The sequence below is a fragment of the Lissotriton helveticus genome, chromosome 1_1 (genome assembly GCF_964261635.1).
Source record: "Lissotriton helveticus chromosome 1_1, aLisHel1.1, whole genome shotgun sequence".
NCBI classification, from domain to species: domain Eukaryota; kingdom Metazoa; phylum Chordata; class Amphibia; order Caudata; family Salamandridae; genus Lissotriton; species Lissotriton helveticus.
The window spans coordinates 361,208,460-361,231,674 of record NC_136057.1 but is presented as its reverse complement, the minus strand read 5'-3'; the positions used below and the strand labels follow the sequence as shown (position 1 = coordinate 361,231,674).

At 46.8% G+C, this 23,215-nt stretch overlaps 1 protein-coding gene across 3 annotated transcripts in view; it reads right to left on the bottom strand.

Moving 5' to 3' along the window:
* Positions 1 to 23,215, bottom strand: part of LOC144808610 (adenosine deaminase 2-like) — a 773,449-nt gene that overhangs the window by 434,264 nt on the left and 315,970 nt on the right. The gene's annotated exons all lie outside the window — the stretch shown is intronic.

The window sequence follows — 23,215 nt, the reverse complement described above, 5'->3', positions numbered from 1 at the left end:
GGCAATAACATTAATTTTTTGCTGTCCATAAAAAGCATTCTTTTACTGCTAGGAAGGATCAGACTATGATATTTGCCAGCTTGTAAGCATAGGCCTTCCCTACATCGTTTTAAAGAGGCAATAACATTAATTTTTTGCTGTCCATAAAAAGCATTCTTTCACTGCTAGGAAGGATCAGACTATATTTGCCTTTGTCTTTCTCCTTTTGGCTATTTCTATCTCATTCCTTCTAGCTTTTCAGCCATACATATGATAGAAATAGGATATCTACATTTGACGCCTATTTGTACATATGGATGTCTTGGTTATAATTTTTTGTAAATATATGTATATAGGTATGGAGAAAATATATGTTTAGAGTATTCCATAAGCGATGTAACATGCTGTATATATGTATGTGTGTATATATATCCCCCTTCTTTGTCTGACGACAGATGGTTACACCACTGTATTAATCAACAAGGTATTTGATGTCATGTACTAAAGGAGATGTAGTGACTCTTATTTGTTTAAACTTTAGAATCTTTGCTGATATTGTCCTGAGGAAGACACGAAAGGGCGTGTCGAAACGCGTCGACAGGAATCAGCATCCTCTACAAATTCTGGACATTCATTTATTGATAATAATACTATGATCTATGTACATTCTGTATAATAACAGTGTATGCTTTTTTTTAAAAACAAAGGAAATGTTTCTTTAAATAATTTATTTTAATCATGTGTTCTGAATGAATATGTTTACATCAAAAGTTTTTATCAATATAATTAAATTTTTCAATTTATTATATAAATTTCTTTTGAGTCCTTCTCTCCTGATAGTTTGCCATCTTACCTGCTTTTGTCAGACTGTGTTACTTTTTTGCCTGGGCTTTTACCCTTATTATAGTTCCGTTTGATACAACATCTGTCGTGGCCAGAGGGGGAGTCCGTTAATGCCTACATCTCGGCGGATCTGGTGTTGGTGACATACTCGTCGGTGGACGTGGCACGGAGGCTCGTTACGGCGGCGGGGAGGGGTGCACTGATGGCGAAATGCGATGCCAAGTCGGCGTTCCGGCTCCTTCCGGTCCACCCGGCGGATCACCAGCTGCTGGGGATTCAGTTCGAGGGACTCATATTCGTGGATAAGGCGCTGCCGATGGGGTGTTCCATCTCATGCTCGCTGTTTGAGAGTTTCAGTTCATTCCTGCAGTGGGTTTTTTCCAGGCGCACAGGCTCGGAGTCAGTGACGCACTACCTGGATGACTTTTTCCTGGTGAGACGGCCCGGGGCGGCGGACTGCCAGCGGCAGGTGGACGGTTTGGCCGGGTTGATGGGGGACTTTGGTGTTCCCCTGGTGCCAGAGAAGACGTACGGTCCCAGTACGGTGTTGTCCTTTCTCGGTATTGAGCTCGACTCGGTCGCCATGGAAGCACGCCTACCGGACGACAAGAAGTCGGTGATGCTGGCGCTGGTGGATGGAATGCTGGCGAAAAGGAAGGTGACGGTGCGGGAGGTACAGGTGCTGTTGGGGCACTTGAACTTTGCGTGTAGCGTGGTGCGGGCAGGTCAAACTTTCTGCCGGCGTTTGGGGTTGGCATTGTCCGGGTTGTCTTTGCCTCACCACCATGTGCGATTGTCGGTGGGAATGAAGGAGGATCTGTGCATGTGGCGGGCGTTCTTGGAACGGTTCAACGGAGTGCCCATGGCGCCGGCGGAGGATTGGGAGTGGGACGTCACCATGTACTCTGATGCGGCGGGCGGCGGCGGCTTCGGTCTGTACTGGGATGGAAGGTGGTGCGCGGAGCAGTGGCCGGAGCATTGGCAGGCAGGGGGGCGGAGCATTGCGTTTTTGGAATTGTTCCCGTAGGTGGTGGTGGTCACGGTTTGGGCCGGGGAGCTGGCACACAAGCGGGTGTTGTTTCGGGTGGACAACATGGCGGTAGTGCAGGTGGTAAACAGGCAGTCGGCAAGAGACCCGCAGGTGTTGAAGTTAATGAGGGCTTTCGTGCTGCGCTGCTTAGAGAATGACATCCTGTTTCAGGCGCACCACGTCCCAGGTGTGGACAATGACATTGCGGATGCTTTGTCTCGTTCACAGTGGAAGAGGTTCCATGGGCTAGCCACGGCGGCGGCGGAAGTCAGGACGCCGGTTCCGGGAGAGATGTGGTCGGTGGGCGAGCCCGGCTCCTTCAGCTGGTGTAGACATCAGTAGCGGTGTCCAGGTGGAAATCGTACGAGCAGGCCTGGGAGGAATTCCTGCTGTCTGGCGCGGTAAGGCGGGGGGACCGGTGGCGGCGCAAGGAGCAGGTGGTGCGGTTTTATGTTGGCGCTCATGGACAAGGGGTTGTCGCGGGTCACGATCGCGGGCAAGTTGTCGGCAGTGGCGTTCATGGGGAAGTTGTGGTGGGGTTACTCCCCGTCGGCGGGGGAGCTGGGGTCCCGGCTGCTGGAGGGGTGGGCGAGAGAGCTGGGCGCTTCGGTGCGGTTGCGGCGGCCCATCACGGTGGTTTTGTTGGAAGGAATCATTGGCGCGCTGCCAGCGGTGTGCAGGGATGGGGGCGAGGCGGTGCGGTTTTTGGCCCTGATGTCTTGCCTGTTTTATGGAGTGTTTCGGGTGTCAGAGCTGCTGGGCACGAAGGGGGTGCCAGGGGTGGTGTGGGAGGATGTGGACTTGCGAGCACAAGAAGTGGCGGTGCGGCTGCGTCGCTCGAAAACTGACCAGAGGGGGGTCGGGACGTGGGTGGTCCTGGGCCCGAGTGTGAGGGAGGGGGTGTGTCCCGCGGCGTGGGGTAGAAGGCGGATGGCGGCACGGCGCGAGGAGCAGGGGGAGGTGTTTGGTCGGGGTGGGGGTGCCGGAGTAACGGCGGCACAGGCGTTGTTGGTTCTGCGGCGCACCCTGCGGTGCATGGGGGAGGACCCTCTAGCTTTTGGGACGCATTCCTTCCGGATCGGGGCGGCAACGGAGGCGGCGCGTAGAGGCTAGGGGAAGGAGGAGATACAGAGGCTGGGAAGGTGGAAGTCGGATTGCTACCGGACGTACGTGAGGCTGCGGGAGGTGGATGGGGTGTCGTTACTTTGAGTCCGAATTCTGATATGTGTTTCTTTGCAGGTGCTGTGGCGGGGCCTGAGGTGGCGGTGTTGAATGTGTATATGGTGGGACACTCATTTGTCAAGCAGGCGGAGTGGGAAAGGCATCGTGCACTCAATTTGGGATTGGATACAGGATTATATCGTTGTCACTGGAGGGGCAAAGGGGGTATACGTTGGCATGAACTGTTGCCTTTGTTGAATACGGTAGTCAGGGGGGGGGTGCCCGGATGTAGTGGTGATTCACCTGGGTGAAAACGACTTGGTGCAGTGCAAGGGGCTGGCATTGGTCAAGCAAATGAAGAGGGATCTGAGGGAAATCAAGCGGCAATGGGCGGGCTGTCACGTGATCTGGTCTGAGTTTATCCCCAGGCGGGTGTGGAGGGGGGCGGAGCGCCCAGGAGGTATAGACAGGGCCCGGAGGAAGATTAACCGGGAGATGAGGGATTTCTGTGCCAGAGAAGGGGTGGGGAGAATGGAACATCCGGAATTGTGCTATGGGGCGGTGTATTTTTTCAGGGAGGATGGGGTACACCTCTCAAGGTATGGCATGGAACTGTACATAGTGCAGTTGAAGGAGGTGCTGGATGGAGCTTTGGGGGTGCTCAGGTATCCCAGGAGGCAGGAGTCCTAGTGGGGGGGTCGAAAGTCGGAAGCGGCTTCCGAGTGGCGTTTTCCTAAGAGAAAAGGGGGGTATTCGCAGGAGGCCTGGGGCTGTATGGGCAGAGGGGGAGCGGAGGTCAGGAAGGTCAATGAGGTCATGACAGCGGGGTAGGTTGCTGAACGGAGGTGGATACTTTTTTGCATTGTTGGGAACGGATGTGGATACTTTGTTGCATTGTTGGGGATACATTTAGGGGTGGGGGTGGGGGTCTGTCAGGCAGTTGCTAATTAGCGAGCATTAGTTTTGTTCGGCACAGGCCAGGTGGGTGTTGTGTAGGTGCTCCTGATTCCAATAAAGCGGCCTTTATCACACTAATTTGGTGTCTGTGTCAGTGCTTCCCCCCCCCCCCACCTACTGGTGTGCCCCAAATTGGTGCCTGAACTTACATCATGCGGGATTCCAGGATGAATACATTGTGCCGGAAGTAGTGCCCGAACCTCCTATTTGATAGGAGGGGAGGCTCACAGGCAGCATAGCTGGTGATGGCCGCGGTGGGACTCCGGACGCCGCCGACGGGCTTGACTTATGCACATATAGCACGCTGTGTCAGCCAGAGACAAGTCTGAGGTGGCATCGGGGATGGAGACAGGACATCGAGGCTGACAGTATGTACTAACTATGGTGCAGTGATGGAGTGAATACGCCCTTCGGTCGCGTTTTGAACATGTTTTGAACGTTAGCTGTATAGAGTCAAATTTGTGCAATCTGCCATGAATAATTGCTGAGAGATTTTCCATGGCAAATATTTTCCAGATTTGACCACATCAGAGATATATTGGGGGGGTGCGGGGGGGGGAGTAATTGACAGCTACCAGACCTGAGCAAGGGACAACCCAACCTAGCTGCAACTAGGAAGTGTGATATAAGTGTGACCATGAGGGTAGTGAGGGGAAAAACGTTGGGACTTATTACAAGTCCCTTACCCCGCCAGAAAGCCATATTTCCCATCTTTAAAGTGATGCACCAACAGCACAAGGGGCTTGCAAATAAGGCCCACTGTTTTCCCCAGCATCCCAGAGGAGCACCACCAGCAATTCTAATGTCAATGAAATTCCAGCTATGTGCTTCATAGCTGATCATATTTCCTTCCAATATATCTGATTCAGGAGTCTTGTCAACCACAATTTTTCAGCATAAACCTGTGCTTCTATCTATAGCATGTAAACAGGTAGCTGATAGGTACCAGTGGATTAATAGCTTGTAATGGATGCAGATCAAAGTCTTAGTGGATCTCTGCCATATTCTCTCCCAAGTCGCATCCGAGATCATTCTTACCAGGTCTCTTTCACAGGTTTGTACATATTTATGTTTGGGTTCTACATACAAGTCTAAGAGAGTTCTCTGAATCTATGTTATTCCCTTGTGAGCCTGCTTGTCTGCGAAAAATGTTTTCAGGAAGTCTTTTGTCTGCTGGCTGATAGGAACAACTTTTGTGACCTGGCCCAGTGTAGAAGCTGTTGCAATTGAAATGTACCTGTTCTGTCAAGCCCTCAGCTGGGCATGAGCTCGTCTCTTGTGAGGAGTGTTCTCTTAAAAACAAGTCACCCAACAATGGAGTATTATGTGTATTCCAAGTGTTAAATCTGATGTCGCGAAGACCCGACGGGAAGTCTGAAATATACACTAGAGGAGAGGTGATGGTATGTGGTGGAGCCGTCCCTTTGTGCTATCTGTGGCTAATACTCTAGCAGTGTGATAGAGGCTGTGAGTAGCATGGAGATCCCACGCCACGCCCTTGAAGGGCTGGGGAGGTGGAGGCTGAACTGAGGCAACAACCGCAATCCTTGTCTTGCTGAACCACAAAAAACACTAAATTAAACCTGTGCTTAACCCTCCAGTAGCTTGACACAAAAGCAGTCAGGCTTAACTTATAGGCAAAGTGTAAACTATTGATGCAGCACACAAATAGTAATAAATTGAAAAGAACACATAAGAAAAATTCCAAACCAATCAAAAAAGATAGAGAACATTTTAATAAATAATGTGATATCAGAATGGCAAACATCCAGGGACAGCTCGTCCACTAGGGCAGAGGAGCGTCGCCCCACTGCTTTCTCACGGTGGGAGAAGCAGAAACACAATATGGTAATAACATCCTGTTATTTCCATTTTATTTTTAGTTGTGGGCGGGTTGCTCAGGGCTGCTCTGAGTGCAGGGGAGGAGTGGTGTGCCCATTCCTGAGGGCACAATGACTGTTTGGTCGGCCCTCTGGGGTCACCCCAACCAGTCATGCTCACTCTGCCCTTTTTCCATGCAGGCTGCAATGCAGAACATGGCCTCCCCGTAAGCTCCTGGCTTGGCGGCGTCCCCACCAATCCCAACGCTGCATTGTGATTGGCTTAGGGGAGGTGAGAGAGGCTGCCTGCTTCCTGTTCCTGCCAGAGACAGGTGAGCAGGAGCGGAGAAGAGGTTTGACCCGGCCGGCGACAGGTAAGTTTTTGTATTTATTAATAAATTAATCCCCCACTTGCGACCTCCCCACTCACGGTGCAACCCCCCGCTACCCCACCCGCGATTAAAGCAGACTGCGACTGCAAACATCTAATCAGTAGAACCGGAGATATTGAATTTCAAAGTTTTAGGATAGGCCTCTTCCTACATTTTACCTGCACAAACCTGTTTGCACTTATTTAAATTGTTTTTAATCCTGCTAGTTCAAGTACTTTCTTTGTGTGTAACTGTTTAAGAGGAAAACTGGTTCTTGAATCTGTTGGTTTGGCTGGGTTGAGGGAGCAGCTAAAATTGGGATTCCCGAGCATTTCCACTATTTTTACTTTGCTGGGACATGGAGAGGCGCCATTTTCTGACAGTGCGCGCTCTTGTTCTCACACATTTAAACAGAGGCGCTGCGTGGACACAGTAGTTCTCTTCCTACTTTTTACCTGCACAGCCCTGTTTGCACTTGTTTAGATTGTTTTAACTCTGCTGGTTCAAGTACTTTCTTAGCGTGCACCCGTTTTTAAGAGGAAAACTTTTTCTTGAATCTGTTGGTTTGGCTGGCAGGAAGGGGCAGCTAAATCGGGATTGCTGAGCATTTCCACCATTTTTACTTTTTTGGGACATGGAGAGGGGCCAATTTTTGACAGTGATTGCTCTTATCCTCATGCATTTAAACAGAGGCGCTACACGGATGTGCTTCTGGCACCTGCCAGCCTCCCGGAGGCAGCCAGCACCGGGCATGCTGCCTGTTTGAATGCAGACAAGAAGCAGAGACTGGTGTACGACGAGTCAACGATACGAAATATAGGTACAGAATGGTCCTGCAAGGGAGCTGTTATGGCATGTGGGAAGTTTAATGCATTCCAATGCGCACACTGTAACTGCGTCTTTTCGCATGGAGCAGAGTGTTCTCCCACGGCACCAGTCAGCAGCGATATTAGCCCTAGGAGGGAAAAGCATGAGGGAGACTTCTATGATTTCTGCTAAACACGCTCTCCCTGCAGAAGCATGAAATGCAGGTTTATGACCTTCTTCAGGACTTTCAACCTGACTTACTGTTTTTAACAGAAACGTGGCTCACTGATTCCACCAATTCCACGCTCGCAGCAGCCCTTCTAGATGGGTATAAGGTACTTAGGAAGTATTGTCCCATTGGTAAAGAGGGGTGGCTATTATCTCTAAGCAAGAATTTGATTGCACAGTCATCACCCCAGGAGTTGTAAAGGGAGCGGGATGTCTTGGATTCTCTGCTCTTTATCACTACATCAATCCCTTGCTGATGCCCTGATTTGAAGGCCACCAGGGTCAGCGGGTGCCTTCTTGAGATCCCTTAATGAGGCGGTAGCACCTCGGTTCCTTAAATATAGCCACTTTATTATTTTGGGTGATCTAAATCTTCACATGAACAGACTAATGGAGTCGGAAGTCATTTCGCTGACTGCGACCCTTTCAGCTATTAACCTCTTTCCCTTTGTGTCTCACCCTACGCATAGGGCGGGACATACACTAGATCAGGTGTTCTCTAAGGTTAAGCTTGAGATGGATCGTCCTATACCTATGGTTTGGACAGATCACTGTGTGTTGGACTTGGCTCTTTTTGCAGGGTCATACCTCAACTTTTTGCCTTCTTCCTGTATTTTTTCTGACCTGTTGTTGGCTGTTTTATGGGGACTTTACCACTGCTGATCAGTGTTAAAGTGCATATGATCTCTATGTTAAATTGATGTATCGATTAGTGACTCCATGATTGGGTTATTTGATTTACTTGTCAGACTCTAGTACAGTGCACCATGTCTTCCCAGGGCTTGTAAATTAAATGCTGATGGAGGGCTTGCAGCACGGGTTGTGCCACCCACAGAAGCAGCTTTTAAAAGTGTGTATCAGGCCTGCCACTGCAGAGCCTGTGTGCAGTCTAGTACTGCCATGTCGACTTGGTAAGTGCACCCACTTGCCAGACCCTAAACCTTCCCTTTTCCTCATATCAGACACCCATAATATAGGCCTAAGGGCAGGGTGCATTGTAAGTATAAGGTAGGGCATGCCCTAGTGTGCGGCATGTCGTAATAGTGAAATACAGCCATTTTCGTTTTTCACTATTGCAAGGCTACCTGTCCCCCATAGGCAAGAATGGGCAGTTTAATTATAACATCTTATAATCCTAACTGACCCAGGGAACATGGTAGACATTCGAATTTAGTATGCCTGAACTCAGAATGATAAAATACACATTTTAGTGAAGTTGGTTTTAACATTCTGTGTTTGAAAATACCACTTTTAAAAAGTAGGCATTTTCTTGCTTAACCATCCAGCCTGCCTCTGCTAGCTTGTGTATTGTGTGTCTGGTTTTGTGAGTGACAGGGGTTGGGGGATTCCAGGAGACAGGGTAAGTTGGCACTAGGCTGAATAGACCTATCTGCATGCAGATGGGTGGGAGTAGTAGCACCTGGGTCTGAAAAGGGCTGTGCCTGCCTTCCACAATGCTGGCTCCACTTCCAGTGGTGTGTATGATGACCCTAGCCCACCCTGCCAAAGGAAAGCAGGAGTCATGTAAACAAAGTGCTCCAGGACTGCACAGAACTGGTTTGGACTGTGTACAGGACCCTCTGTCTTCAGAGGACGAAGGATTTGCTAGTATTAATATGGGGACCCAGACCCCAAGACTTTAGATAACTTCTGGAACAACAAGACAAACCTCTGCCAAGGAGAACCAAGGAAGCTGTAGGAGTTGTACTGCCCTCCTGCCAGTATGCTGTGTAACTGTGTTGGCTTACAGTGGTGTCTTCAGTGCCAAGGAGAGGAGAATGAACTTTCAAAGGACTTTCATCATCTTACAGAATATTACTCCAAGGGCTAGATTTGAGCTTGACTCCCGACCGAAGTCTCAGGGATACCAGACTTCGCCCCTTCTGTTTGCCTACATCTGGAACTTGCTGTTCTAGCTGCAACAGAAGGAATTCTGCAACACTGACGCCAGCGAGCGACGCCGTAATCTGCATCGAAGCCGTGAGCGCAGCTCCGACTTGCAACGTAGACCCGCCGCCGGCCGCCGTGCCACATCGACGCCAGCGAATGACATTGTAAGCCTGCCATAGCCATGAGCGCTGCTCCGACTTGCGACGTAGGCCCGACGCCTGCTGCTGGGCCGCATCGACTCCGACATCATCGCGGAGCCGATCGTCGACATGGGCGGTCAGGAATCCATCGAAATTGTGACATCGTACGGAACCATGGTTTCAGGGCCATCGTGACATCATCTCCTCTCCAGTCAGGAACCAATGCCTCCCCTGCCTGCGCAAGCATCCAGGACACCGACGCATCATCTCCCCCGAAGTAAGGAACTGACACCGCATCGCGCCAATGAATGACGCCGTACCTCCCCGACAGCGTGATCTGTCTTTGTTTTCGCTTTTACAAGGTACTATTCTTTGTGGGTCTGTTTTGACTCCGGACCCGACGCCGTGCACCTCGCGGTTGGCACCGTACATTGGGATTTCTTTGACCTTGACGTCGTGATAACTCCAGTTGGGGTTATCTGTTGCTAATGACTGCTTTTAAGTGAATAACCTATTTTTGAACCATTTCTACCATTTTGAAGAATTAATATTGAGTACAGTATTGTGGATTTTTGTCATTAATGGTCTTGTGATAAGTCTATATAAAGAATACTTATTTTTATAAAACCTGTGTTGTGTCCGTCTATAGTGTTTTCACTGTATTACTGATGTTACAAATGCTTAACAGGGTGATGTGGTGTGTCTATCCTCTAACCTCTATGCCCTGATAGCTGGCCCCAGCTCTGGCGTAGCTGGCTAGGTGCTCCATTGCCAGGGCAAACAACAGAAGTGACAACGGGTTCCCCTGTCTGGTGCCTTGGCCTACACTAAAGCCCTCTCCAGGCTGTCAAAGCCCTTCTCTATGTCCACTGCAAAGAACGCTGCTGCTGCGTGATCATAGGTGGTAGAGAGCTGGAGAGAGAGATGAGCGGGATATAAAAGTGCAGTGCTGCTCCGTATGTTGCAGGGCCTGGACGGTGCTGGTAGATTGTATGAAAAATCCAGATCCCCCATCGCCGGTGGCATTACCATGTCTTCTCTTAAGGGTGACTCCTTTTTCGTAATGCTGACCTGCTTGAGTCATTGGCTGCTGGTGCCTGCACTCCAATACTCCGACACCAGACAAAGAACGAAGGTTGCCAACTATCTAGTATTGAGTATCGATTGCAATGGAACAATTCTGTTTAGAACCCAAAGTTTAGATGTACTGATTCATAGGCACGACTAGGGGAATGTGGTGGGCAATGTAGTATAGGATTCCCAAGTTATTACAGATGCTATTTACGATGGTGTGTTTGCTGTTTGAACTTTGAATGTTCGTTGTTTGGCAATGAGGGAAAATCAATAAAGTCTGTTTAAAAAAGAATTACGATTAGTGCAGATGTCTGGCACCTGACCCATCGGTAGAATGAGAGATAGCTCAGCTATTTGAAGGCTGAACATATAAATTATGTCTAACCAGAGTCATACCTTTTCTGTCTTTGGCGAATGCCTCCATGGTAATTTTCAGAGTGCATTGCAAGACTGATGTAGAATTTGCTTTAAAGTACGGTGTGCATGGTTTTACTCCAGCATGGTGTCTGTGCAGACGATGTATCCAAGCAGTCTCTTGGACTAGCCACTGCATCGGTGTGTCCTGCTTCTTTAAACTAGTGTTAATTAGCATCAAAATGTTTGCCCTCCACATCCCTGAAGCTCGGGCCTAGTTGCTGCCCTTGTCAAGGGATTGGAGAGGCTGTTACCAGGTGGGGCTGAAGTCATCCAGGCTCTCTTCTTCCCCATGGAAGGTGTTAAAGGAGGGATTAGCCGGACTCCATGAAAAATACTCATTTTTAGGTCCTTGCCATTTTGGTTTGGAAGGGAAATGAAGTGTAGGGAATTATATACTGTGGTTACGAATTGGAGCCAAGATTATAACCCAGGCCAGAGTGACCAGTTTAGTTGCTAATCCACGTGTTCTCCAGATTAGAGGTTTGCGGCTAGGCATGCCATCGCCTCTGAGAGCATACCCTATCCAATTGTAATGCCTTAAAAGGCGTAGGTGTGCATGGATATTTTAACTGACTGGTAGCCTCCTGCTCAGACATGTTATGTTATGTTATTTTTATTTGCTATAGCGCACGTCTCAACTGTGGGCATCTCGGTGCTGTTGCAGACCCTAACCTGGAAATACGGACAGTCGATAATTAGTATAAGTAGGCTTTTAGTAATTTCCTAAATTTGCTGTATGTGGGAGTTTCTCGTAAATGTGCGGGTAGTTTGTTCTAATACACTGGGGCGAGATAGGAGAAGGAATTTCCCCCAGTACGAGTTTGGTGGATTCGGGGTACGTAGAGAAGGGCTTGCGTGCTTGATCTGAGAGTACGTTCGGCAACATAGGTCTTTAGTTTGTTTTGAAGATAGCGTGGGCCATTGCTTCTTTAGGCTTTATACGTGAGGCAGCAGATTTTAAAACGGGAGCGTTTTTTCACTGAGAGCCTGCCGGTCGATTCAATACTAGGCTGGCCGCAGTGTTCTGGACCACCTGCAGCTTGTTTAGCAAAGTGTCATTGACTTCAGCCAGGAGGGCATTTCTATAGTCCAGTCTGCTTATCACCATAGCCTGAACCAAGGTTCTACCGACAAGTGTGGGGAGGAGGAGGAAGATTCTGCTCAACAGGCGCATGTTGTACTAGCACGAGCTTGTAATTGTTGCAATCTGATCTTTCATTGTGAGGGCTTGATCACATTTTATCCCTAGATTTTTTACAGTTTGTTTGGGCACGGGAGTGGCACCCAATTGGTGAGGCCACCAGTTGTCTGACCAGATGGCTAGGGCTTTTCCAAGCAACATAATCTCAGTTTTTTTCTGGGTTCAGACATGACTATATAATGACCATTCAGCAGCGTGACTTGCACCATCTGTGTGTTGTGAAATTCCTTTCATTAATGAGACCAGGCTCCGGTCTTGGACTGTGAAAGGCCAGGATGGCTGGAGAATAGCCAGCCACAAGTGACTGAATGTGGCCCAATCCAATTGGCCTTTAAACATGGTCCCTGTCAGAATCAAAAGAGTAAAATCCAGCATGTTTGATTCAGGTTTATGTACTTTTCCCTCGTGGAAGGTATTAGACTTTAAAACAGTTGAAACACTCTGGAAGTGCTTATGCAAGGCATGAATTGTGGCTAACCCCCCTTCGTTTTAAAAAATAAACCCAGGGGGAACATTGCTTTCCTGATGAGATGAAGTAATCTGGTAAACTTAAATCATTATACAATAATAAAATGATAAACGAAGTTCTAGGCAAATATAAAGATATTATACAACATAATGCCACAATTGTAAAAATACAATAAATGGTATAATGAAAGGAGCAGCTGCAGTACTTTATTTGGTAGAAAAACCATACTGCTTGTGAATGGTGCGACAATTTTAAAAGAGAACAATTCATTCGGCCACTTAAGACTTTTGCAGAGCTCTTTGCTCGACCAGTGGGAACGAGGCTGAGTGAAACATAGCTAGAACAAATCAGCACGTCTCACTGTTGAGTACAGAGCTCAGCTGTGGAAATGGATGCTAGTGCTGGCAAGAGACCAGCGTGCAGTTTAGGGTCACTGCAAGGAAATGCCTCTTTTTGCAAGATCCCTCCCAAGGTTTTTGACTAATGCTGCTGGTTTTCAATCACTGAGAGTGCCAGACCTCAGTGCCAATGCTTTGACCCTTAAAGGTGTAATGGTAGATTGGCTATATCAAATTGACATAGCTTTACTTACTTATAGGTCCCTAGTATATCGTACAAGAATTACCCAGGGCCTACAACTAAAGTGTAAAATGTACCACCAGGGTTGCAGCACTAACTGTGCCACCCTCCCTGGATGTGACAATGTGAAACCATGCCTTCCAGCCTGCCATTGCACACTGGCAGAGGAGTTTTAAACTGCTATCTCGACTTTGCAATTTAAACTAACGGCACACCCCAAACCCCCCTTTTCAATGTATATGTCACCCCTACAGCAGGTCTATCGATTCCTAATGATGGGCACAAGGCAGCCTTCTCCCCTTCTGGGTATAAGTGTGAATGACTCCCAGGTTTATGAATAATATAGGCCTGCCGTTTAAACAGGTTTCCATTTTCCCTGTTAAGAAGATACTCAGGGTGTGAGCCAAAAAGGTGAGCTTTAAAAGGGAAGCTGCCTTTAAAGGGCAAATGCTGGACAGACACCAGAGGGGCTGCTCTTTTTTTGAGGCAGACAGGTTGACTTTGGGGACAGATTTTGCCAAATTGTTTTTCCTTTGGAGAGTATCCCTGAGGTAGCCACACCTCTTAGGTGGGCTATTACGTTTAATACACCAAGAGAGGGCTTCTGTCATCTTGGGAATGGGCAGAATAGGGCTCTCTATGATAGCTAGATGCCACATTTTGCAGGAAGTCATCATCAGGCACATGGGTGATGTGGCTAGTGACCGCCACATCACCTATGTGCACTTTCTGGGCATAAATATGGCACCCTGACCTCAGATCACATCTGGACTGAAGAGGGACTTCCCCACTGATCTCTGGACCTGGCAGAGAGGCTGTACCAATACTGGACTCCACCTGCCGATACTTGGGCTAGCAAATAGAGACTGCACCTGTGGTTCCTGGGTTGAGGAAACGTCACTCTCAAGCTTCAGACAGAAGAGGTGAACTACAAGAGTTAGTTGGCTGACTTCCTATTACAACACCAGGATCACAAAAGCTGAAGAAGTATGTTCTGGCTAGTTAGGAGCCACAATTGCCTTATCACCACTGCCCACCGACATGCAACCTGGTCCCGATGCTCCAAAGCTGCAGCTGAGTCTGCCGGACCTGAGAGAGTCACTGGAGTGCAGTTTGGGCACCCGAGAGGGACACTAGCCTTCACTTAAGGAAACCACTGGTTTCACTTGGACCGGAGACCAGTAATTCAGTGGCAAATGGACTTATGCTGGACCAAAGAGGACTTCCAGGGGCATCAACCCCTGTGACCAAAGTCATCCCACTTTGGACCGTGGACTGAAGAGTAGCCCCAGGAAGAACCCCGTCGACCACAGCATCTTAACAGCATCTTCAGGATCCTGTAACGTCTATGGCAGTTCAACTAGACTGCTTTGGTGCCAAGGTTACTGTCTTGCTACTCCTCATTAGCCCTCTGCACCCTCCTCCCTGTTGAATTTGGTCATCCAACGTGAGTCAGATTAACCAAACACAACTCTTTAAAAGTTTTACAAAGTTTCCATATATTGCGGTTACCGATGCTTGTTTGCGTTTTTGAGTGAAAAGCTGAGATTTACATGATTTTACTCAAACATATTTATCTCCTGAACCCTCGAGTGGATTTACTTCATTTTGGTGTCATAAAATACAATCTATTTTCATAAATTGGTGACATATTTCTTTTGTAGTGTGACTTATTCTGTGGTTTTGGTACTTCTAAATGCTTTACTCTTGTTCCTTTGTTTAATTGTGCTTGCTCGAAGCCACGGCTACCAAGGATTGAGCTAAGTATTAACAAGACCCAAGTCGGTGACATGAGTGTATTTCACAGTGAGGTTGCACAACCACACTATATAATGCAGCACATTTCCTCACAGTTACAGGGTCAGGTGGGGGGCTCTCTGAATACAGGAGCTGATCAGCACTGTGTGTGCACCCCCTGGCACTACTCTGTTTCCGTTCACAGACACAGCAAAATAGACTGCACATTGCACATTGGGCAGATTCCTCTACATATGCTCTCTGAAACGCCTCCTAAGATTGGTGCACCCATCCAGGAGGTATTGCTTATCATATGAATACAAAGGTTCTTCTTAGTCATTAAGAAGCCATGCTGTCAGCTGAACTCAGCAGATATGTGTGACTAATTAGGGACCCTGCGGTGATGTAGGCCTTTATCCAAAATATCTAATTTAACCCGTGAGCATGGCACTTGACAGGACTGCTGGCATGGAGCAAAAACTTGGTCTTAACGATAGGACTGCTTAGTGGAGTTGAACATTTGCTTATGAGATCTGTGTATAATCTGTTGGATATAATTATGAATTCTGGCAGGGCAAACACAGCTTTCCATCCTTCCAAAGTGAATAAAATGAATACCATGGGTTGACTAATAATCAACTCACTTATGTGTATTGGTAGCGACTGCAAAACTGTGAGTATATGTCCTATGTAGAAAACAGTATTGTTGAATGTGAATAAATGTATGGAACTTTTTGAGTGCACTGCAGCCCAAACTGCATGTAGGAGCCGGGATCTGCCACGGCGTGTCATCCTCTTGAATGGCCCTCATGTGTAGTCAGTTTTTGAGGGTGATCTTGGCCTCTGCCCCAGTATGCCTCATGGACGATGAGAGAACCTGGCTTCTGTTTTAGAACTTAATTGCAAGTAAAACGGCGGTCATGATGATGGGTGCCCAGACCACTCTGAGCCTAAACAATAGGAGGAAGCTCAGACCAAGTTTGCAAGTGAGAACCTTGAGAGTCACCAAGGACTCTGACCTGTCAGAGACCTCGAATAGCTCATATTATCAGTGCTGGACTTTTCATTTGAAGAGTCCAAGAAAGAATACTCCAGTCCCAGCCCATCATGGACGCCATAGTTCAGTCCAAAACAGAGTTCTGAAAGAGTGCATCAGTAGTCTCACCATAACACTTACTACAGACACTGCAGTGACTGAAAAATGAAATAGCAACAATAGAAGTGACCGTGTTGTTCTAACACAAGGAGGCCTTCATTGCATTCCATTTAAATCCCTTTGCATGATCCACAGAGCGGTGCTTATGGACCCACTTTTCCTACATCGTATATGTTCAGAGTGGAATCCTAGAATTTACCTTCAGTCTTCTACAAAATTCAAAGTTATGCCCACACACATCGCAAAGTGCAGGTAGGTGGGAAACATCTTTTCATGTTTGCCACCTAGGTCTGGGACTTTCCCATGAAAATTGAAATAAACCTAAATCCATTTTAAGATCAGAAAAGCCTTGAAACCTTCACTATTACTGGCTTAACTGATCCTTTTATGGGATCCATCTGTCTGGCATTTCTCCAAGACCTGTGACCCACTCCTTCCAAGCAAATGAAGAACTTCGACCTGACCATAGATGACAAATCTTCTCCAGAGAATTAGGTCTATGAGATCCCCTTCTCCTTTTATCACCTAAATTCTCTCTGTAGGGTCCTTTCTTCCCTGGAGTCCCCGTCCCCATGATCCCATCGTTAAAGAGGGAGATCTAATGTTGTATGTCGCCACATATCACTGTAACGTTGGTAGGGAATTCTGTATTGCAGCTGATGAAAGATGGAATTCACACGTCAAATCATAACCATTGATATTTAGGGAGTGTACCCATTGGCTCATGTTCTCCCCTCAGGAGCACCAGGAAACTACAATGTCAGTGTGCTGTGCAAATAGCACAGACATACACATCTACCTGCAATAAGGGTTGCCAATCAGTGTCATTTTTGTTCAGTGCCAGGAAACTGCCACTTGGTGACAGGTGGTGATTTAGCAAAACTTTAACATAAAATAATAACTTAACATAGAAATGTTCTTCACAACTCAACTTTTATCAACTGTATGCCCACATGTAATGGGTAAAATAGTTTTTCTAGCACAATTACCATTAGGAGCAAATGTAGCACTCCCATTGCAGTCTGAATAAGCCAGATCTCCTTAAAGGTTTTTATCAGAACAATTTTAGCCACACCAAAAATCATCTAAACAATAGAGTAGTTGGTATCACCATCAGGAGGTCTCTTGCCCTAGGGTAAGGTGCTGTGTTGGTGCATTTGAAAGACTGCAAACCCCTGACTGCCTCTTAGTGTCACTGAATGCAACACACCCTATAAGTGATGACTTTGTGTAACATCCAGAAGCAGACTCGCGCATTACTTTAATAAAAGGGAACCTACTCTGCCCCCTACTACCTGTTAGACCTGCCATCCCGAGGGTCTTTTTCCTCCAAACCTTTTGCCTGTTTACCTCCTCTTTTTTGCTGTATCTTTTTGTTGGCCATAGGACTCTGAGTCCTTTACCACTGCTAACCAGTGCTAAGGTGAATGTGATTCTCCCCTAAACATGGTGACATTGGTATAGATGACTGGCATATTTAGTTTACTCATACGGCCCTTGTAAATTGGTATACCATATACCCAGGGCCTGTAATCTAAATTCTATTAGTGGGCCTGCAGCACTGGTTGTGCTACCCACAAAAGTACCTTTTCAATCCTTTCCCAGGCCTTTTATTTCATGACCTGTGTGTGCCACTACGACTTGACATTTAAAACCACTTGCCAAGCCTTAAACTCCCTTTTTATTACACATACGTCACCCCTAAGGTAGCCCCTAGGTAGCCCTAAGAGCAGGGTGTTGTGTAACTAAAAGGAAGGACATGTTCTTTTAAGTTTTACATGTCCTGGTAGTGAAAAACACCTGAATTAATGTTTCACTACTGTGAGGCCTACTCCTCTCATAGGCTAGCATTGGGAATTCCTTAAAATACCTTTAAGCTGTAATTCCTGAAAAGAGTAGCTGCATTATGTTTCACAGTTTTGAAATAGTAATGATAAATCCTCTTTACTGGTAAAGTTTCATTTCACATTACTGTTTTAGAAATGCCACTTTTAGAAAGTGGCAAACACAAGAAGATAATGGATGGAGTGCTAAAACTTTTCAAACACTCACCCCCAGTCACAGATCTGGGTTGAATCCATCATCATTCTTTAGCTCACTTTGCCACCCCAGTTAAGACACAGCTATATGCAAATCATTCTTGAACCTGTGGCTAATGGGAACAGTCAAGCCGAAACTGCCAAGCCATGTCTTTCCTGGGACCGGTTTCAGGCTAACAGCCCTAATCAGCCAGGCTAGCTTGAATCCAGTGGCAAAGTGAGCAAGGGACCCACGTCTAGGGATACACCTTCCAACTTAGGGCGAACAAAGCAAACACAAGAGGATGATGGACGGAGTGCTGAAACTTTTCAAACACTCACCCCCAGTCACAGATCTGGGTTTAATCCATCATCATTCTTTAGCTCACTTTGCCACCCCAGTTTAGACACAGCTATATGAAAATCAGTCTTCACCCTGTGCCTCATGGGAACAGTCCAGCCTGAACTGCCAAGCCATGTCTTCCCTGGACCGGAAACAAGCATCCTGGGACCAGGATCGGGCTAACAGCCCTCATCAGCCAGGCTAGCTTGAATCCAGTGGCAAAGTGAGCAAGGGGCCCAAGTCTGGGCATACTCTGCCAATTTAGGGCAAACAAAGCAAACACAAGAGGATGATGGATGGATTGCTGAAACTTTTCAAACACTCACCCCCAGTCACAGATCTGGGTTGAATCCATCATCATTCTTTAGCTCACTTTGCCACCCCAGTTCAGACACAGCTTTATGCAAATCAGTCTTGACCCTGTGCCTCATGGGAACAGTCCAGCCTCAATTGCCAAGCCATGTCTTCCCTGGACTGGAAACAAGCATCCTGGGGCCGGTTTCTGTCCATCAATTGTTCTTTTTGCATTTATCACCCAGAGTGGGACGGGTATGCCCAGACGTGGGTCCCGTGCTCTCCATGCCACTGGAGTCAAGCTATCCTGGCTGATGAGGTGTGAACCCCCAAAAACGGTCCTAGGATGCTTGTTTCCAGTTCAGGGAGTACCTGGCCTGGCATTTTGGGGTGGACTGTTCCCATTGGGCACAGGGTCAAGACTGATTTGCTTATGGCTGGGTTCAAACTGAAATGGCACGGTGAGCAAAAAAACAATGGATTTAAGCCCAGATCTCTGTACTGGGGTGAATGTATGACATTGTTCTGCATTCTGTCCATCCATTGTTCCTTTTACTTTTAGAAAGTGGACATTTCCCTGCTCTTACTGCTCTGTTTGCATTGCAGCCTGTCTCCAATACACATCTGGGATGGGTGACAGCTACATTTTGTGAATTCCAGCTAGAATGTCACAAACACAGGAAGGGTGGGTGTGACAGAGAACTCACCTGCATTCATCTATATACTGATTGCGCTTCTTGGGCAGGAAGTGGGAGGGGGAGCTGACACTTACACCTGAATAGGCAGTGGCCTGTATCCCGCACAAAATACTTATTATCCCCTGTAGATAGCCTGACAGACAGATCTGGGATGAAAGCAAACCTATGCACTTCAAGGGCCTGCTTTGAATCACCCCCAATTCAAAGGCACATTTGCATATAAGTACACGGGAGTTGTCCTTACTAAGACAGTACACTACTGGACCTGTGAAGAACTCAGCCAGGAGTAAAGAATGCTGTACCACAAGGATTGCCACTTTGCCTGACTGCTGCTCAGAAGGAACTACGTTCTTGTTTGCTGAGCTGCTCTGCTGCCTGCTGAGGACATTGACTGGACCCATCTCACTTGAACCTAGTGTGACTCTAATAGTTTGCCAACCTGTCCTAAGTCTCAGGGCCACCAAAGACTTCCTTCAACTCTGCAACAGCACCTGGACTCTGCCATCTGTGAGTCCTGCCATGACGAAGTAATGATAAACCTGTCCTGGGCCCTTGAAAAGTGATTTTTGCTGTCCAGAAGCATCACAATTGTCTCTGTGATGACTTGGTGCCGATTGGAACAGATGTATCGATTCATCGTTGTCAATGGTTTGCTCCATCCAGGGTTCTTTCTCAACCGGACCTGCATGGGTCCTGTAGCCTCCTGCTCTCCATCCTGATTGGCCTGAACTTTGGATTTACCCCGGTCTAGCCTGATCTCAAGTAACCCCTAAGCACTATTTGACTCTAAACACTACTTTTTGAAGTATTCTTTAGAAATGTATAACTCTGGTGTTACGTATTAGATTTTTGAAGTTTTGGTCTTGTTTTCTTCATAAAACTTTTCTCTATTTTTCTAAACCTGTGTGGAGAGTTTATTGGTATTTGTATTGTGTTACTGTGTGCTTGTGTGTGTGCTACACATATACTTTACACATTGCCTATTAAATAATACTGAAACTCTGTGCCAAGCTACCATATGGTGGGACAGGTTTTCTCTTAGGGTGTATCTAGCTTACCCTGACTCGGATTGTGGTCCCTACTTGGACAGGGTGCATACCTCTGCCAACTAGAGACCCAATTTTTAACACTACCATTTTAAGGTGACGGGTCATTGGGAAAGGCGAAAGAGTTTGGAGGTGGATACTCAGGGTGGTGCCTGAGCTGTCACCTGCCAGTTGTTGGCCTTTACAGGTTTTGTGTTACGGGAGTGCTGTGGGAAGGCAAGGCATTTATAAAGGGTTGTGGATGGGCTGCCTTAGATATGCAGGTAGTGTCCGAAATCGGTTGGCATGTCCACTGTTCATTAGTGATCTCTCTGCCCTAGATCTGTGGCTCCAGATGGTGGAGGAAGAGAAGCAAGGTGAATGTCACATTCTCCTCCTGCCTCCAGCATTGCCACCATATACTCTTGTACCTCTAACCCTCCATGGCCACTTTCTAGTATTTTCTTGCTGTACAGGGTAAGACAGCAACACATGGTATCAGCTATAGAGTGGTGCACACCTTTGACCACCTCCTTAATTATAAATACCCATGAGGTGTTTTTACACCATTCACTCTTCAAGCAATAGTTTCGTTTTTCTTGAGTCAAGTGGATTAGAGCTACACTAAGTCCTGACATGGACATTATCTGTTTATGCTCTAGTGGAATATCTTGTTTTAGGGGCAGGTAGACATATTACTTGTATCCACTGTGTTTTGTGTCCTTTTTGTTTCGGGGGTTTCTGGTACATGGGTCGGATGATGTTACCACCAAGAATTAGGTGGTAACCAAGGCAGTAAAGGTGCCCATGTCCAGTTTAATGAGATATCTCATACTGTGATATTGTTTCATGGTACAGATAAGAATACAAATGCACTGTGAATTCTCTGAAGATGTCTCTAGACTGAGATATCAGAGCATACCTCAGTGAAAGATTAGAATACCTTATGAGGGCTCTGTGGATGTCTTATTCCTGTGATAACAGTGAAAGGAGAAAATTAGGTTAGAGAGGCATTGTTAGAGCCCTGTGGATGTATGAGTGCTTTGATATTAATGAATGCCACAAGGGATGATAAAAGGTACATTGAGAGACCTCTGTGAAAGTCTCACCATCGTGCTAAGGTGACCTGTGTAGATCAGCATAGAAGTAGATTATGAGAGCTCTGTAGTTGTCGCAGTACAAGTATATCAGCACATGCCACAGGAAAGGATACAAGAGCTCTGCAAATTTCTCACTACTGGGATAATGGTGCATGTTGGGGATCTGAATAGAAATGTGGCATGAGTTCTAATGGATATCTTGGTAATGAACTATCTGCAAACTAAATGGAATAATCGAGGGACATTTTGAGAGTTTTGCTGAGATCTCAATGTGGTGGGAATCAGGAGACAAGTATATTGTGACAGCTCTGTGAATATTGTGACAGCTCTGCTGATACCGCACAATGGTCATGGCAGTTAAAGGGGGGAATCAGGAGACAGGTTCATTGTGACAGCTCTGTGGATGTCACATTAATGTCGTACTATTGAGATGGAAGTACTTACTCCATGAGGAAATGAAGTATCTGAGGTTGTGATAGGTCTTTGAGTGTTTCCCTGCAATGTTTTACGTATAGCTGCACTGTAAAGGCTCTACGGGTAACTAAGCTCTCATGTAGTGGTGCATGGTGTATGTAGGTAGAGAAGGGATTTCTGGGATCTCTTCCCAAGTTTCAATACTGGACTTAGAGCCCAGTCTGTCAGTCATAGTAGAAGTGCATTGTAAAAACCACACAGATGTTTCACTTTCAATGTAAACATTCACAATGCAAATAAGACAGGTGTGCCTTTTGCTAGCCTTCTTTGATCAAGTACAAAGATATCAGGCCATGCTACATTTGAAGATCAATGTAAATTGGTAGAGCTCACTACAAGTTGCTGCAGTGGGAGTCCTGTGCATGATATAGGTAAGGAGAAAAGTAAACTGTGAACTTTGCAGTGTGTGTGTTGTGGTATAAAAGTACGTGTGCTTGGGGAGAACTATGTGGATGTTTCAGTACTGAGGTAGCTGTGCATGGGGCCAGCCAGGATCAAAAGTCATTGTGTGAGAGCTTGTTGAGTGTCTCAGTACCGGGGAAGCTTTGCATGATACTGATCAGGATGGAAAGTCACAGTGAGCGCTCACCTTGTATCTCTGTACTGGAAAACAGGATAGAAACACACAAAAAGTCATGGGAAGCTGCTTGAAATAAATATGTATAACTACTAGCAATAGCTCAGGGTAGCACTCCAACCCATTGTTATTTTGCTCACCATGCCACCTCAGCTTGGACCCAGCCAAATATAAATCAGTCTTGACTCTGCTGCTCATGGGAACAGTCCAGCCCGAAATGCCAAGCCAGGTTCTCCCTAAACTGTAAAACATGCAATGTAGTACCGGGTTCACCATAATTATGGGCTCATCTGTCGGGTACAAGTTGGTTGCAGGGACACATTAAGCAAGAGACCCACATCTGGGCATACCCATGCCAATTAGGGTTGAACATGAAACACGCAAAAGGTAATGGGAGGCTGTTTGCATTAAGTCTAACCACTGGCAATAGCTCATGGTTCCTCCAACCCAATGTTATTATGCTCACCATGCCACTTCAGTTTGGACCCAGCTATCTTCAAATTCTTTCTTGACCTTGCTTCTTGCGGGAACAGTCTGGTCCTCCTGGTAAAGACTTATTTGCATACGGCGAAGTCCAAACTGAGGTGGCATTGTGAGCAATAAATAATGAATTGGGATGCACCCCAAGCAATTGCCAGTAGCTGAGATTAATCCAAGCATTCCATCCACCACCTTGTTGCTAGAAAATTATAGAAAGGCGGGTGTCGCAGAAGTGGTAAAGCTTTGCTTGGTTCTGGTCAGGATAAAAAGTCACTGTGAGAACTTGCTTTGGTGTCTGTAGGAAGGTAGATCCCTGACTATGGTTGCCCCCAACTTTTTGCCTGGTG